Genomic DNA, 18,791 nt, shown 5'->3' with positions numbered 1-18,791 from the left:
AGGCAGACAGAGGCCCCCACATATATTGGCGGTGATTTTAGATGAAATGACAAACGTAGTATGAAAATAGGTTTAGCAAAATCGAGGTCCGCTTTCTAGATAGCAGGAAGACAGAAAGGACACTTTCATGGTCAGCAGAAAACCCTATCAAAACACCATCCAGAAATTCCTTTAAGACTCTAGCATTAACTCATAACACCAGAGTGGAAATTTCCGATCACAAGAGCTTTCCAGACACAGTAACGAAACAGCAGCTGTGAACAGGAACAAAATGCAAAAACACACAAGGACAAAAGTCCAACTTAGCTGGGAGTTGTCTAGTAGCAGGAACAAGCACAGAAGGCTTCTGATTACATTGTTGACCGGCAAGAAACTGACAGAGGAGCAAGGTTATATAGCGACTCCCACATCCTGATAGGAGCAGGTGAACAGAGGGGATGATGCACACAAGTTCAATTCCACAAGTGGCCACCGGGGGAGCCCAGAATCCAATTTCACAACAGTACCCCCCCCTCAAGGAGGGGGCACCGAACCCTCACCAGAACCACCAGGGCGATCAGGATGAGCCCTATGAAAGGCACGGACAAGATCGGAGGCATGAACATCAGAGGCAGTGACCCAAGAATTATCCTCCTGACCGTATCCCTTCCATTTGACCAGATACTGGAGTCTCCGTCTGGAAACACGAGAGTCTAAGATCTTTTCCACAATGTACTCCAACTCACCCTCAACCAACACCGGAGCAGGAGGCTCAACGGAAGGCACAACCGGTACCTCATACCTGCGCAACAATGACCGATGAAAAACATTATGAATCGAAAAGGATGCAGGGAGGTCCAAACGGAAGGACACAGGGTTAAGAATCTCCAATATCTTGTACGGGCCGATGAACCGAGGCTTAAACTTAGGAGAAGAAACCCTCATAGGGACAAAACGAGAAGACAACCACACCAAGTCCCCAACACAAAGCCGAGGACCAACACGACGACGGCGGTTGGCAAAAAGCTGAGTCTTCTCCTGGGACAACTTCAAATTGTCCACCACCTGCCCCCAAATCTGATGCAACCTCTCCACCACAGCATCCACTCCAGGACAATCCGAAGATTCCACTTGACCGGAGGAAAATCGAGGATGAAACCCCAAATTACAGAAAAACGGGGACACCAAGGTGGCAGAGCTGGCCCGATTATTGAGGGCGAACTCCGCCAAAGGCAAAAAAGCAACCCAATCATCCTGATCCGCAGACACAAAACACCTCAAATATGTCTCCAAGGTCTGATTAGTCCGCTCGGTCTGGCCATTAGTCTGAGGATGGAAAGCAGACGAAAAAGACAAATCTATGCCCATCCTAGCACAGAATGCCCGCCAAAATCTACACACGAATTGGGTCCCTCTGTCAGAAACGATATTCTCAGGAATACCATGCAAACGAACAACATTTTGAAAAAACAGAGGAACCAACTCGGAAGAAGAAGGCAACTTAGGCAAGGGAACCAGATGGACCATCTTAGAGAAACGGTCACACACCACCCAGATGACAGACATCTTCTGAGAAACAGGCAGATCCGAAATAAAATCCATCGAGATGTGCGTCCAAGGCCTCTTCGGGATAGGCAAGGGCAACAACAATCCACTAGCCCGAGAACAACAAGGCTTGGCCCGAGCACAAACGTCACAAGACTGCACAAAGCCTCGCACATCTCGTGACAGGGAAGGCCACCAGAAGGACCTTGCCACCAAATCCCTGGTACCAAAGATTCCAGGATGACCTGCCAACGCAGAAGAATGAACCTCAGAGATGACACTACTGGTCCAATCATCAGGAACAAACAGTCTACCAGGTGGGCAACGATCAGGTCTATCCGCCTGAAACTCCTGCAAGGCCCGCCGCAGGTCTGGAGAAACGGCAGACAATATCACTCCATCTTTAAGGATACCTGTGGGCTCAGAATTACCAGGGGAGTCAGGCTCAAAACTCCTAGAAAGGGCATCCGCCTTAACATTCTTAGAACCCGGTAGGTACGACACCACAAAATTAAACCGAGAGAAAAACAACGACCAGCGCGCCTGTCTAGGATTCAGGCGCCTGGCAGACTCAAGGTAAATTAAATTTTTGTGGTCAGTCAATACCACCACCTGATGTCTGGCCCCCTCAAGCCAGTGACGCCACTCCTCAAAAGCCCACTTCATGGCCAAAAGCTCCCGATTCCCAATATCATAATTCCGCTCGGCGGGCGAAAATTTACGGGAAAAAAAAGCACAAGGTCTCATCACGGAGCAGTCGGAACTTCTCTGCGACAACACCGCCCCAGCTCCGATTTCAGAAGCGTCGACCTCAACCTGAAAAGGAAGAGCAACATCAGGCTGACGCAACACTGGGGCGGAAGAAAAGCGGCGCTTGAGCTCCCGAAAGGCCTCCACAGCATCAGGGGACCAATCAGCAACATCAGCACCCTTCTTAGTCAAATCAGTCAATGGTTTTACAACATCAGAAAAACCAGCAATAAATCGACGATAAAAGTTAGCAAAGCCCAAAAATTTCTGAAGACTCTTAAGAGAAGAGGGTTGCGTCCAATCACCAATAGCCTGAACCTTGACAGGATCCATCTCGATGGAAGAGGGGGAAAAAATGTATCCCAAGAAAGAAATCTTTTGAACCCCAAAAACACACTTAGAACCCTTCACACACAAGGAATTAGACCGCAAAACCTGAAAAACCCTCCTGACCTGCTGGACATGAGAGTCCCAGTCATCCGAAAAAATCAGAATATCATCCAGATACACAATCATAAATTTATCCAAATAATCGCGGAAAATGTCATGCATAAAGGACTGGAAGACTGAAGGGGCATTTGAAAGACCAAAAGGCATCACCAAATACTCAAAATGGCCCTCGGGCGTATTAAATGCGGTTTTCCACTCATCCCCCTGCTTGATTCGCACCAAATTATACGCCCCACGGAGATCAATCTTAGAGAACCACTTGGCCCCCTTTATACGAGCAAACAAATCAGTAAGCAGTGGTAACGGATATTGATATTTAACCGTGATTTTATTCAAAAGTCGATAATCAATACACGGCCTCAAAGAGCCGTCTTTCTTAGACACAAAGAAAAAACCGGCTCCTAAGGGAGATGACGAAGGACGAATATGTCCCTTTTCCAAGGACTCCTTTATATATTCTCGCATAGCAGCGTGTTCAGGCACAGACAGATTAAATAAACGACCCTTAGGGTATTTACTACCCGGAATCAAGTCTATGGCACAATCGCACTCCCGGTGCGGAGGTAGTGAACCAACCTTGGTTTCTTCAAAAACGTCACGAAAGTCAGACAAGAATTCAGGAATCTCAGAGGGAATAGATGATGAAATGGAAACCAAAGGTACGTCCCCATGAGTACCTTTACATCCCCAGCTTAACACAGACATAGCTCTCCAGTCGAGGACTGGGTTATGAGATTGCAGCCATGGCAATCCCAGCACCAAAACATCATGTAGATTATACAGCACCAGAAAGCGAATAACCTCCTGGTGATCCGGATTAACACGCATAGTCACTTGTGTCCAGTATTGTGGTTTATTACTAGCCAATGGGGTGGAGTCAATCCCTTTCAGAGGTATCGGAGCCTCCAGTGGCTCCAAATCATACCCACAGCGTTTGGCAAAGGACCAATCCATAAGACTCAAAGCAGCGCCAGAGTCGACATAGGCGTCCGCGGTAATAGATGACAAAGAACAAATCAGGGTCACAGATAGAATAAACTTAGACTGTAAAGTGCTAATTGAAACAGACTTGTCAGGCTTCTTAGTACGCTTAAAGCATGCTGATATAACATGAGTTGAATCACCACAATAGAAGCACAACCCATTTTTTCGTCTAAAATTCTGCCGCTCGCTTCTGGACAGAATTCTATCACATTGCATATTTTCTGGCGTTTTCTCAGTAGACACCGCCAAATGGTGCACAGGTTTGCGCTCCCGCAGACGCCTATCGATCTGAATAGCCATCGTCATGGACTCATTCAGACTCGCAGGCACAGGGAACCCCACCATAACATCCTTAATGGCATCAGAGAGACCTTCTCTGAAAATCGCCGCCAGGGCGCACTCATTCCACTGAGTAAGCACAGACCATTTGCGGAATTTTTGGCAGTATATTTCAGCTTCATCTTGCCCCTGAGACAAGGACATCAAGGCCTTTTCCGCCTGAAGCTCTAAATGAGGTTCCTCATAAAGCAACCCCAAGGCCAGAAAAAACGCATCCACATTGAGCAACGCAGGATCCCCTGGTGCCAATGCAAAAGCCCAGTCTTGAGGGTCGCCCCGGAGCAAGGAAATTACAATCCTGACCTGCTGTGCAGGGTCTCCGGCAGAGCGAGACTTCAGGGACAAAAACAATTTGCAATTATTTTTAAAATTTTGAAAGTGAGATCTATTCCCCGAGAAGAATTCAGGCAAAGGAATTCTAGGCTCAGACATAGGTGCATGAACAACAAAATCTTGCAAATTTTGTACCTTTGTGGCGAGATTATTCAAACCTGTAGCTACACTCTGAAGATCCATTTGAAACAGGTGAACACAGAGCCATTCAAGGATTAGAAGGAGAGAAAGAGAGGAAGGCTGCAGTATAGGCAGACTAGCAAGTGATTCAATTAAGAGCACACTCAGAACTAGAGGAAAAAAAAAAAAAAAATTGTAGCAGACTTCTTTTTTCTCTCCTTTCTCAGCCAGTAATTTAACCCTTTTTTGGTCCGGTCAAACTGTCATGATTCTCAATGGCGAGAGAACATAGCCCAGCATATATGAGAACTAGCTCTTGGAAGATGGAAACTATACTGACCATGAACTAAACCTGCCGCACAACTAGAAGTGGCCGGGTAGCATGCCTACGTTTTTTAACCCTAGATGCCCAGCGCCAGCCGGAGAACTACCTAATCCTAGCAGAGGAAAAGACAGTCCTGGCTCACCTCTAGAGAAATTTTCCCAAAAGGCAGACAGAGGCCCCCACATATATTGGCGGTGATTTTAGATGAAATTACAAACGTAGTATGAAAATAGGTTTAGCAAAATCGAGGTCCGCTTTCTAGATAGCAGGAAGACAGAAAGGACACTTTCATGGTCAGCAGAAAACCCTATCAAAACACCATCCAGAAATTCCTTTAAGACTCTAGCATTAACTCATAACACCAGAGTGGAAATTTCCGATCACAAGAGCTTTCCAGACACAGTAACGAAACAGCAGCTGTGAACAGGAACAAAATGCAAAAACACACAAGGACAAAAGTCCAACTTAGCTGGGAGTTGTCTAGTAGCAGGAACAAGCACAGAGAGGCTTCTGATTACATTGTTGACCGGCATGAAACTGACAGAGGAGCAAGGTTATATAGCGACTCCCACATCCTGATAGGAGCAGGTGAACAGAGGGGATGATGCACACAAGTTCAATTCCACAAGTGGCCACCGGGGGAGCCCAGAATCCAATTTCACAACAATTCTGAGGGCTGATGTTTTCAGAGGTACCATGTTTATTTATTTCCATCTTTTTGATCGTGTGTTATTCCACTTTTTGTTCGGTGGTATGATGATAAAGCATTGTTTTTTGCCTTGTTTTTAATTGTTTTTATGGTGTTCACTGAAGCGGTTAACTAATGGGATAGTTTTATAGGTCAGGTCGTTACGGACGCGGCGATACTAAATATGTGTACTTTTATTGTTTTTTGTATTTACATAAAGAAATATATTTATTGGAACAATATTATTTTTCTTTATTTAGGAATTTAAAAAAAAAAAATATTTTTACACAATGTATTTTTTTTAACCTTTTTACATTGTCCCAGGGTAGGACATCATTATATATTGTCAGATCGCTGATCTGACACTTTGCATAGCACTGTGTCAGAACAGCGATCTGACAGGCAGTGCTGGAGGCTTGCCGGCGCCTGTTCTCAGCAGGCACTCGCAAGCCACCTCCCTGCAGGAACAGGAAGGACCCCCGCGGCCATCTTGGATCTGGGGCCTGCAGGGAGGAGGAGAACGGATGAGACCCTCGGGAACAACGCGATCACATCGCGTTGTTCTGAGGGTCTCAGGGAAGCATGCAGGTAGCCCCCTCCCTGCGTGATGCTTCCCTATGCCACCGGAATGCTGCGATCATGTTTGATCGCAGTGTTTCGGGGCTTAATGTGCCGGGAGCAGTCCGTAATGGCTCCTGGCACATAGTGCTGGATGTCAGCTGAAATAATCAGCTGACACCTGACCGTGATCGGCCACGCTCCCCCCGTGAGCGCGGCTGATCGCTAATGACGTACTATCCCGTCGGTGGTCATACGGGCCCAAGCCACCTCGACGGCATAGTACGTCAGATGTCAGAAAGGGGTTAAATTCCTATCTAAAGCTGAGGCCCGCTCTATTGATGTTGAGTTCCCTGACCAATTCATGACATTGTTAACTCGTTCCTGCCTAGATCCTTAAAATGTCATCAATATATCAATACTATACCCAAATATATGGATACCACTATTTATGATCATCCCTGAATATTGTGGTTTCCTCCCACCAGCCCAGTAATAGGTTAGCATATAAGGTGGCACAGGGGCTCCCCATCGCAGTACCTCTGAGCTGGTCAAAAAGAAAGAAGTTATAAGTAAGAGTGAATTTTAGAAGATCCTCCACGAAGTCATTGTGTCTGCTACACTCTATTCATCTCGATTTCAAGAAAACTCTTACTCCTCTGATACCATCCTGATACGGTATATTACTGTACAAAGCCTCGATATCTGGCACGGCCTACAGGGTATACATGTAGGGGAGCAGGCAAAGGTAAAACCATGTTCCAGATAGATTATTCCAACTGCAGCACCTCAGGAGGTACTCTGGGGACATTATACTGTGTGTGAGGGGATGGCGGTACTGCATAAGGGACATTACACCATGTGAGGGGCAAGAGTGGGGCCCTGTACTATGAGAACAATCCGTTTCCTCCCCTCCTGTTCTCCCCCCCAAGCTCAGTAATGGGGAATCTCCAGCACCTACCTCCACCTGCAGAGCCGCACTCCACATATATGGCTGCTCTGTGCGCACAGGACCTGTGATGAGGTCACAGGAGGGGAGGAGTCAGGGGTCACATGATCAGGGGCCTTAGTGTATGCAGGACTCTGCTGTCTGTGCTGGTTGTCATGGTGCTGGATGAGGGGAAGTTTATGTGTGAGGTCAGGAGGGGTTTACAGTGTGGATGTAGCAGAGCCGTGTAGGAGGTGTACGGAGCAGAGCCGTGTGTGTGAGGTGTACAGACCAGAGCTGCATGTGTACGAGGTGTATGGAGCGGAGCCGTGTGTGTACAAGGTGTATGGAACAGAGCCATGTGTGTACGATGTGTACGGAGCGGGGCCATCTGTGTACAAGGTGTACTGAGCAGGGCAGTGTGTACGAGGTGTATGGAGCGGAGCCGTGTGTACGAGGTGTACGGTGCGGAACTGCATGTGTACGAGGTGTACGGAGGGAGCCGCATGTGTACGAGGTGTATGGGACAGAGCCGTGTGTGTACGAGGTGTACGAAGCGGAGCCGTGACTATAATCAGCTTTTTGGGGCTAAATGGTTTTCTAAACTTGACCTTAGAGCGGTTGTTCACAATTTGATACACATCCATAAGGGTTGATATTGTGAGGAGGCTTTTCTTCACCATGGAAAAGGATTCTACAATCATCCACCACTATTTTCTTCTGTGGATGTCCACTCCTTTTTGTGTTCCCAAGCTCACCAGTGGACTCTTTTTTTTTCAGAATGTACCAAACAATTGATTTGGTCACTTCTAACATTTCTGATATCTCTTTGATGGATTTGATCTTTTTACTTACATTGAGAGCTCATTTCCGTGTTATGGGTTCACAGCAACAGCTTACAAATGTCACACCTGGTATCAGCTACAGACCTTTTACCTGTTTCATTGATGATGGATTAACGAGGGAGGAGCCCATGCAACCAAAGAACAATTACTGAAATAATTGTCCAATTACTTTTGGCCCCTTGAGAAAGAGGCAGCTCTCTATTAAAAAGCTGTAAATCCTAAACCTTTACTCCAATTAGGATGTGAATACCCTCAAATTAAAGTTGAGAGTCGGCATTTTAAGCTCAAATTGAATATATAACTGTATCTTGGAAATGTTTTGGTAAACAGCTAAAATGCCAAAACTTGTGTCACTGTCCAAATATTTTCTGGACCTATTGTCACGATCCCACCAGGGGTTCAGTCAGCGGATGGCACAACACACACACACACGCAACAAGATGGACATGGGGAGAAGAAAACCCTACCGATAGGGAATGATGGATGGGACACCTCATGAGCTCCAACCTGAGCCTGTCCCTGCACTCCCCTAATGCCCTAAGTGGGTACTTCCCCCCCGCCGCCTTCACAAACCTAGTCACTCGCTGTCACCTGAACAAAGCGAGAATCCACCAAATTGACTCCAGCTCCACTATCCACAAGCACCGGTACCATCTCAGTAACCACACCAACCACCACTTCAGCCAGAATGGTACACTGAGACGTGAAGATGGAGGAAATATACACACCCTGGTCACCTCCCTCCATACAACCAGGGGAATGCAGCTTTGGAGATGAAGTACCAACCCGTAAGACCACAGTAGAAACATGCCCCCATCCCACAGCGAACCACAGGCAGCCCAGTTTGAGAAGAGACTCTTCCCACTTGCATAGGTTTGTCCATCTGCACCGGTGTGTCCTCCTCCCTAAAAATAATAACGGGGCAGATTCGGTGTAAGTTTCTCCCTGACGCATCTATCCACCTGGATAGCAAGGGCCATGGTGGCGTCCAATGACCCAGGAGTAGCATACTGCACCAGAGTATCCTGAAGCCTATCTGACAGATCCTGACAAAAATGGCTCCTAAGAGCAGGGTTGTTCCACTGCGTGTCAGTGGCTTATCTCCTAAACTCTGAGAAGTACTCCTCAGCCGGCCGGCCCCCCTGCTTGATTTTACGAAGTCTAGACTCAGCCAGGGAGATGCCATCAGGATCCCTATACACCAGCGCCAATGCCGCAAAAAACTCTTCCACCGACTGCAAAGATGGTGAATCAGTTGACAGGGAGAAGGCCCAGTATTGGGGATCACCCTTGAGAAGGGAGACTATAATCCCCACACGCTGTTCCTCACTCCCTGAAAAACGAGGGTGGAAACTGAAATATAAATTACAGGCTTCCTTAAATACAATACATTTCTGTCTCCCTCCAGAGAACCTGTCAGGGAGAGATATCTTGGGTTCCGCTTGAGCCTGGACATGAGCCGAGACCCAGAACCCCGACACCCGCTGAAGCTGCTGCACCACCCGACATCGCAGCTCCTTAACCTCATCTGTAAGGATCTGGATCAGCTGAGCAAAAGCATGTGCCTGAGCCATCGGTTCACCTGAAAAAAGTACTGGTTGGTGATAAAGTCGCGATCCCACCAGGAAGTAAGACAGCGGACGGCACAACACACTCACAACGGGATGGAAATGGGGAGAGGAATGCCCTACCGATAAGGAATGATGGATGGGACACTGTTGTGAAATTGGATTTTGGGCTCCCCCGGTGGCCACTGGTGGAATTGAACTGGTGTGCATCATCCCCTCTGTTCACCTGTTTCCATCAGGATGTGGGAGTCGCTATTTAACCTTGCTCCTCTGTCACTTCCATGCCGGTCAACATTGTAATCAGAAGCCTTTCTGTGCATGTTCCTGCTGCTAGACAACTCCCAGCTAAGTTGGACTTTAGTCCTCGTTTGTTTTTGCATTTTGTTCCAGTTCACAGCTGTAGTTTCGTTTCTGTGTCTGGAAAGCTCTTGTGATCTGAAATTGCCACTCTGATGTTATGAGTTAATACCAGAGTCTTAAAGTAATTTCAGGATGGTATTTTGATAGGGTTTTCAGCTGACCATGAAAGTGCCCTTTCTGTCTTCCTGCTATCTAGTAAGCGGACCTCAATTTTGCTAAACCTATTTTCATACTACGTTTGTCATTTCATCTAAAATCACCGCCAATATATGTGGGGGCCTCTGTCTGCCTATCAGGGAAATTTCTCTAGAGGTGAGCCAGGACTATATTTTCCTCTGCCAGGATTAGTTAGTCCTCCGGCCGGCGCTGGGCGTCTAGGGATAAAAACGTAGGCAACGCTACCCGGCTACTGTTAGTTGTGCGGCAGGTTTAGTTCATGGTCAGTTTAGTTTCCATCCTTCCAAGAGCTAGTACCTATGTTTGCTGGGCTATGTTCTCTTGCCATTGAGAACCATAACAGTTTGACCGGCCAAAAAGGGTTAAATTAATTGACAGAGAAAGGAGAGAAAAGAGAAGTCTGCTGAAGATTTTTTTTTTTTTTTCCCTTCCCTTCAGTTCTGAGTGTGCTTGTAATTGAATCTCTTGCAAGTCTGCCTATATTGCAGCCTTTCTCTCTCTTTCTCTCCTTCTAATCCTGGAATGGCTCTGTGTTCACCTGTTTAAAATGGATATTCAGAGTTTAGCTGCAGGTTTGAATAATTTCACCACGAAAGTTCAAAATTTACAAGATTTTGTTGTTCATGTTCCTATATCTGAACCTAGAATTCCTTTGCCTGAATTTTTCTCGGGAAATAGATCTTGCTTTCAAAATTTCAAAAATAATTGCAAGTTGTTTTTGTCCCTGAAATCTCGCTCTGCTGGAGATCCTGCTCAGCAGGTCAGGATTGTGATTTCCTTGCTCCGGGGCGACCCTCAGGATTGGGCTTTTGCATTGGCTCCAGGGGATCCTGCGTTGCTCAATGTGGATGCGTTTTTTCTGGCCTTGGGGTTGCTTTATGAGGAACCTCAGTTAGAGCTTCAGGCGGAAAAGGCCGTGATGTCCCTATCTCAGGGGCAAGACGAAGCTGAAATATACTGCCAGAAATTCCGTAAATGGGCTGTGCTTACTCAGTGGAATGAGTGCGCCCTGGCGGCGAATTTCAGAGAGGGTCTCTCTGATGCCATTAAGGATGTTATGGTGGGGTTCCCTGTGCCTGCGGGTCTGAATGAGTCCATGACAATGGCTATCCAGATCGATAGGCGTCTGCGGGAGCGCAAACCTGTGCACCATTTGGCGGTGTCTACTGAGAAGACGCCAGAGAATATGCAATGTGATAGAATTCTGTCCAGAAGTGAACGGCAGAATTTAAGACGAAAAAATGGGTTGTGCTTCTATTGCGGTGATTCAACTCATGTTATATCAGCATGCTCTAAGCGTACTAAGAAGCTTGATAAGTCTGTTTCAATTGGCACTTTACAGTCTAAGTTTATTCTATCTGTGACCCTGATTTGTTCTTTATCACCTATTACCGCGGATGCCTATGTCGACTCTGGCGCCGCTTTGAGTCTTATGGATTGGTCCTTTGCCAAACGCTGTGGGTATGATTTGGAGCCTCTTGAAACTCCTATACCCCTGAAGGGGATTGACTCCACCCCATTGGCTAGTAATAAACCACAATACTGGACACAAGTAACTATGCGGATTAATCCGGATCATCAGGAGATTATTCGCTTTCTTGTGCTGTATAACCTACATGATGTGTTGGTGCTTGGATTGCCATGGCTGCAATCTCATAACCCAGTCCTTGACTGGAAAGCTATGTCTGTGTTAAGCTGGGGATGTAAGGGGACGCATGGGGACGTACCTGTGATTTCCATTTCATCATCTATTCCCTCTGAGATTCCTGAATTCTTGACTGAATATCGTGACGTTTTTGAAGAACCTAAGCTTGGTTCATTACCTCCGCACCGGGAGTGCGATTGTGCCATAGATTTGATTCCGGGTAGTAAATACCCTAAGGGTCGTTTATTTAATCTGTCTGTGCCTGAACATGCTGCTATGCGAGAATATATAAAGGAGTCCTTGGAAAAGGGACATATTCGTCCTTCGTCATCTCCCTTAGGAGCCGGTTTTTTCTTTGTGGCTAAGAAAGATGGCTCTTTGAGACCGTGTATTGATTATCGGCTTTTGAATAAAATCACGGTTAAATATCAATATCCGTTGCCACTGCTGACTGATTTGTTTGCTCGCATAAAGGGGGCCAAGTGGTTCTCTAAGATAGATCTCCGTGGGGCGTATAATTTGGTGCGAATTAAGCAGGGGGATGAGTGGAAGACCGCATTTAATACGCCCGAGGGCCACTTTGAGTATTTGGTGATGCCTTTTGGTCTTTCAAATGCCCCTTCAGTCTTTCAGTCCTTTATGCATGACATTTTCCGTGATTATTTGGATAAATTTATGATTGTGTATCTGGATGATATTTTGATTTTTTCGGATGACTGGGACTCTCATGTCCAGCAGGTCAGGAGGGTTTTTCAGGTTTTGCGGTCTAATTCCTTGTGTGTGAAGGGTTCTAAGTGCGTTTTTGGGGTTCAAAAGATTTCCTTTTTGGGATATATTTTTTCCCCCTCTTCCATCGAGATGGATCCTGTCAAGGTTCAGGCTATTTGTGATTGGACGCAACCCTCTTCTCTTAAGAGTCTTCAGAAATTTTTGGGCTTTGCTAACTTTTATCGTCGATTTATTGCTGGTTTTTCTGATGTTGTTAAACCATTGACTGATTTGACTAAGAAGGGTGCTGATGTTGCTGATTGGTCCCCTGCTGCTGTGGAGGCCTTTCGGGAGCTTAAGCGCCGCTTTTCTTCCGCCCCTGTGTTGCGTCAGCCTGATGTTGCTCTTCCTTTTCAGGTTGAGGTCGACGCTTCTGAAATCGGAGCTGGGGCAGTTTTGTCGCAGAGAAGTTCCGATTGTTCCGTGATGAGACCTTGTGCCTTTTTCTCGCGTAAATTTTCGCCCGCCGAGCGGAATTATGATGTTGGGAATCGGGAGCTTTTGGCCATGAAGTGGGCTTTTGAGGAGTGGCGTCATTGGCTTGAGGGGGCTAGACATCAGGTGGTGGTATTGACTGACCACAAAAATCTAATTTATCTTGAGTCCGCCAGACGCCTGAATCCTAGACAGGCGCGCTGGTCGTTGTTTTTCTCTCGGTTTAATTTTGTGGTGTCCTACCTGCCGGGTTCTAAGAATGTTAAGGCGGATGCCCTTTCTAGGAGTTTTGAGCCTGACTCCCCTGGTAACTCTGAACCTACAGGTATCCTTAAGGATGGAGTGATATTGTCTGCCGTTTCTCCAGACCTGCGGCGGGCCTTGCAGGAGTTTCAGGCGGATAGACCTGATCGTTGCCCACCTGGTAGACTGTTTGTTCCTGATGATTGGACCAGTAAAGTCATTTCTGAGGTTCATTCTTCTGCGTTGACAGGTCATCCTGGAATCTTTGGTACCAGGGATTTGGTGGCAAGGTCCTTCTGGTGGCCTTCCCTGTCTCGAGATGTGCGAGGCTTTGTGCAGTCTTGTGACGTTTGTGCTCGGGCCAAGCCTTGTTGTTCTCGGGCTAGTGGATTGTTGTTGCCCTTGCCTATCCCGAAGAGGCCCTGGACGCACATCTCGATGGATTTTATTTCGGATCTTCCTGTTTCTCAGAAGATGTCTGTCATCTGGGTGGTGTGTGACCGTTTCTCTAAGATGGTCCATTTGGTTCCCCTGCCTAAGTTGCCTTCTTCTTCCGAGTTGGTTCCTCTGTTTTTTCAAAATGTGGTCCGTTTGCATGGTATTCCGGAGAATATCGTTTCTGACAGAGGCACCCAATTCGTGTCTAGATTTTGGCGAGCATTCTGTGCTAGGATGGGCATAGATTTGTCTTTCTCGTCTGCTTTCCATCCTCAGACAAATGGCCAGACCGAGCGGACGAATCAGACCTTGGAGACATATTTGAGGTGTTTTGTGTCTGCAGATCAGGATGATTGGGTTGCTTTTTTGCCTTTAGCGGAGTTTGCCCTCAATAATCGGGCCAGCTCTGCCACCTTGGTGTCTCCTTTTTTCTGTAGTTCGGGGTTTCATCCTCGATTTTCTTCTGGTCAGGTGGAATCTTCGGATTGTCCTGGAGTGGATGCTGTGGTGGAGAGGTTGCATCAGATTTGGGGGCAGGTAGTGGACAATTTGAAGTTGTCCCAGGAGAAGACTCAGCTTTTTGCCAGCCGCCGGCGTCGGGTTGGTCCTCGGCTTTGTGTTGGGGACTTGGTGTGGTTGTCTTCTCGTTTTGTCCCTATGAGGGTTTCTTCTCCTAAGTTTAAGCCTCGGTTCATCGGCCCGTACAAGATATTGGAGATTCTTAACCCTGTGTCCTTCCGTTTGGACCTCCCTGCATCTTTTTCTATTCATAATGTTTTTCATCGGTCATTGTTGCGCAGGTATGAGGTACCGGTTGTGCCTTCCGTTGAGCCTCCTGCTCCGGTGTTGGTTGAGGGCGAGTTGGAGTACGTTGTGGAAAAAATCTTGGACTCCCGTGTTTCCAGACGGAAACTCCAGTATCTGGTCAAGTGGAGGGGATACGGTCAGGAGGATAATTCTTGGGTGCCTGCCTCTGATGTTCATGCCTCCGATCTGGTCCGTGCCTTTCATAGGGCTCATCCTGATCGCCCTGGTGGTTCTGGTGAGGGTTCGGTGCCCCCTCCTTGAGGGGGGGGTACTGTTGTGAAATTGGATTTTGGGCTCCCCCGGTGGCCACTGGTGGAATTGAACTGGTGTGCATCATCCCCTCTGTTCACCTGTTTCCATCAGGATGTGGGAGTCGCTATTTAACCTTGCTCCTCTGTCACTTCCATGCCGGTCAACATTGTAATCAGAAGCCTTTCTGTGCATGTTCCTGCTGCTAGACAACTCCCAGCTAAGTTGGACTTTAGTCCTCGTTTGTTTTTGCATTTTGTTCCAGTTCACAGCTGTAGTTTCGTTTCTGTGTCTGGAAAGCTCTTGTGATCTGAAATTGCCACTCTGATGTTATGAGTTAATACTAGAGTCTTAAAGTAATTTCAGGATGGTATTTTGATAGGGTTTTCAGCTGACCATGAAAGTGCCCTTTCTGTCTTCCTGCTATCTAGTAAGCGGACCTCAATTTTGCTAAACCTATTTTCATACTACGTTTGTCATTTCATCTAAAATCACCGCCAATATATGTGGGGGCCTCTGTCTGCCTATCGGGGAAATTTCTCTAGAGGTGAGCCAGGACTATATTTTCCTCTGCCAGGATTAGTTAGTCCTCCGGCCGGCGCTGGGCGTCTAGGGATAAAAACGTAGGCAACGCTACCCGGCTACTGTTAGTTGTGCGGCAGGTTTAGTTCATGGTCAGTTTAGTTTCCATCCTTCCAAGAGCTAGTACCTATGTTTGCTGGGCTATGTTCTCTTGCCATTGAGAACCATAACAGGACACCTCCTGAGCTCCAACCTGAGCCTGTCCCTGCACTCCCCTAACGCCCTAAGCGGGTCCTTCCCCCGCCGCCTTCAAGAACTTTGTCACTCACTGTCACCTCGCACTGCCCTGGCTAGTGCACTGGCAGGCCATGGCAATCACCTCACCACAGCAGATGGTACAACACGGGGTGATGACAAACACGGGAGTATAAACACAACACTTACCTTCCAGACTCTGCTGTCAAGCTCCACACCGCAGATGACATAGAAACAGGACTCCAAACTCCAGAAGTAGCTGACACCATAGAGCTGCAACTCCCATACTGTTTGCCTATGCAGTGGATGCAAGGGCTGCCCAAAATTTGGACACTACCCAATACCCCTGTGAAGATCTGAGGTTGTGGGTTGTAATAATCACCTAGGCAGGTTAACGATGCAACTATTTTTATTCCATAAATCCATGGTTGTGCAACAAATCCATGTAGATGGCCAAAATACAATGTCCTCAGTCCATATGTTCCCCGTCTGAGATCTCCAAAACTCCATCCCAGCACGGATCTTCTCACATCGAAGTCACTTCAACCACTGCCTGATTCAACCCCCTTAAACATTATTCTTTAGTTCACAGAGCAAAGCATATTCCATCACCTGAGGTTGATGTGAGACCCCTGTGGTGATGGCTCCCCTGGGTCTATTATTCCCATCCACACAATGGGCTTGGGGTTGACTTTGGTCCAGTGGCACACCAACCCTGCTCCTAGGTTGCTTCCCAGCAACACATCTACTAGTTGGTGCCGCACTGCTCCTATATTCACCATTCCATGACTTTGATCCCAGTCTAAATGCAGTCGGGCCCTCCGAATGTTCAGAGATTCTCCTTCGGCTACGTTGACTAACATCCGGCTGCCTGGAACAATACATTGATCCGATACTAGATGTTCTTTGATCAATGTAACAGAAGCTCCTGAGTCACGGAGCCCCACGGCCTCCACGCCCTCTAGCCGACCGGCTGCATATGCTGGTTCATGGTCGCTGAGATGTCCAGTCTTATCCTTGTGCCACATATGCCTCTTCCTCTTCCAGTCGGGGTAGTGGGATCCTCTCTCCTTCAGCATTCCAGCCCCATTTGTAGCAGTGTTCACCGGTTGGGGACGTGGATGATGTGGGCTAGAAAGTTCCCGGCATTCCCTGGCAAAGTGTCCCATGCGTCCACAATTATGGCAGCTTAACCCTCCTCTCCCCAATATGGGCTGCACTGGGGGGCTTGGGAAACCTCCCCATCTTTGCACAGAGGGTCTCCCATACTGTTTGCCTATGCAGTGAATGCAAGAGCTGCCAAAAATTTGGAGGCACTCCAATGCCTCTTTGAAGAGGCACAGAGGAGGGCCTCATGAACACAATGTTCCCATTATTAGGAAGTGGGTTTCCCATAGTGTTTGCCTGTGCAGTGAATGCAAGGGCTGCCAAAAATTTGGAGGCACTCCAATACCCCTTTAAACAGACGTACAGGAGGGCCTCCTGAAAACAATGTTCCCATTATTAGGAAGTGGATCTCCCATACTGTTTGCCTAATGAGTGAATGCAAGGGCTGCCAAAAATTTAGAGGCACTCCAATGCTCCTTGGAAGAGATGTGGAGGAGGGCCTCAAAAAAAGTTCCCATTAGAAAGTAGCGGGTCTCCTAGACTTGTAATGCCCATGCACTAAGTGTATGGGCTGACAAACATTTTCCCTTGGGGTGTATACATGAACATACTGTATACCAATTTTTTTTTTACGGCCATCATAAACAACCTTTAAAAAATTATGTGGGTGTTGCATCATGGACCACGGTCACCCTGGTGATATTGTGGTGGAGGATGAGGAAGAGAAGAAGGAGGAGGACAACAGCAAATAGCCAAAATCAGGAAGCGTATACCCATGTGTGGGTGTGAAGAGGTGCATGTGAGTAGACATCTCAAAAAAAGACACTTGATTTGAGTTTATGTTACGCTGCTATCATTCGGTGGTGTTGAGAAGTCTGGCCCAATCCAGCCCTTGTTCATTTTTATAGTCAGCCTGTTAGCATTTTCAGTTGACATGCAGATGCGCTTATCAGTTATAATTCCAACAGCGACACTAAAAACCCACTCTGACAAAACGCTAGCGGCAGGGCAGGCCAGGACCTCCAAGACGTAGAGAGCCAGTTCATGCCACATGTCCAGCTTGGATACCCAATAATTATAAGGCACAGAGGAATCACAGAGGCCGTTGGTACAGTCAGCAAGGTATTCCCTCAGGATCTTCAAAAACTTTGCACTCCTTGTGAGAGTACCCCATGCCTCAGGGCCTGTACGATGGAAGGGTCTGAGAAAACTCTCTCGGAACTTTGCCAGTGTTCCACCGCCTCTGCTGGATTGGAGTTGTGTCTCTCTCGCCTGTTCTCCTTGGTTGTCCAATGAACTGTGCCCTCTGCCGCCAGCATTTTCAGATGGGAATTTTTTAAATAATTCCACTACAAGGGCATTTTGGTACTGCCCCATTTTAGTAAACCTGTCCACTTCGGGATTAAGAGATAGAAAGTTTTCCTTGTAATGTGGGTCTAGAAGTGTCGCCAACCAGTAATGACTGTCACCCCAAATTTTGAGAACACGAGGGTCATGGGAAAAGCAGCGTAACAAACTCAGCCATGTGTGCCAGAGTGCTAACAGGCAAGACGTCCGTGCCCTCACCAAGAGGATTACTGACCATGCTCTCCTCCTCCTCCCTGTCCTCAGGCCTTCCACGCTGAACAGACGGTATGACAGTTGTGCAGGTAGTACCGTCTATAGTGCATGAAACTAGCTCCTGTTCTTCTTTCTCTTCCTCATTGTCACCCAATCCACTTTGGGATGAGATGAGGCTGGGCTGTGTGTAATCACCCTGTATGGTTCCTTGCTCCATCTCATCGTGCTCCGCCTGCAATGCATCCTCTTTGATTGTGAGCAGAACACACAGAAGCGGGATGGTGATGCTAATTATGGCATCGTCGCCGCTTACCATTTTGGTGGAGTCCTCAAAGTTTTGGAGAATGGTACATATGTCTGACATCCATGTCTACTCCTGAGGTCTTATGTGTGGAGTCTGAACTGAATACCGACAATCTTGTTGATGCTGGTCAGATCTGCCTGGTCTTTCAGAGCTGTCCACAACTCTTCAGCATTGTGCTGTTTGTCACCTAAGAATATTAGCTTCAGCACAGCCTGTTGCCGTGTGGCTGAGGCAGTGATACAGTGCTTCCAGCTTGTGACTGATGTGGTCATTTCAGAGATGGAGGCTGAAGAGAAGGAGTATGAGGTGCAGGAGCTGTTTACTGTGGGGGCAACCGATATACCTAGGGCCCGCAATCCTCGGCGTCTGGAGGGTGTGTTCCATCCCAAGGTCTGACTGGATCCCGGCTTCCACTATGTTAACTCAGTGTGCCGTCAACAAGTTGTACCATCCCTGCCCATAAGCACTTGTTCACGTGTCCATGTTTAGATGGACTTTCCCAGTAACAG

General features: G+C 47.4%; 2 protein-coding genes across 3 annotated transcripts in view; one reads left to right on the top strand and one right to left on the bottom strand.

Moving 5' to 3' along the window:
- The window catches only part of LOC143766353 (uncharacterized), a 46,448-nt gene extending 39,350 nt beyond the window's left edge, over nucleotides 1-7,098 (bottom strand). The window contains exon 1 of one of the 2 annotated variants that reach the window (XM_077253975.1): nucleotides 7,033-7,098. The gene's annotated coding sequence lies outside the window, so the exon portion shown is untranslated. The remainder of the gene's footprint in view (nucleotides 1-7,032) is intronic. The other variant, XM_077253976.1, reaches the window with a different exon arrangement.
- The window catches only part of LOC143768210 (uncharacterized), a 422,546-nt gene that overhangs the window by 182,999 nt on the left and 220,756 nt on the right, over nucleotides 1-18,791 (top strand). The window lies entirely within an intron of this gene.

Source organism: Ranitomeya variabilis, chromosome 4 (assembly GCF_051348905.1).
Source record: "Ranitomeya variabilis isolate aRanVar5 chromosome 4, aRanVar5.hap1, whole genome shotgun sequence".
NCBI classification, from domain to species: domain Eukaryota; kingdom Metazoa; phylum Chordata; class Amphibia; order Anura; family Dendrobatidae; genus Ranitomeya; species Ranitomeya variabilis.
This window is presented reverse-complemented; position numbering and strand designations above follow the sequence as displayed.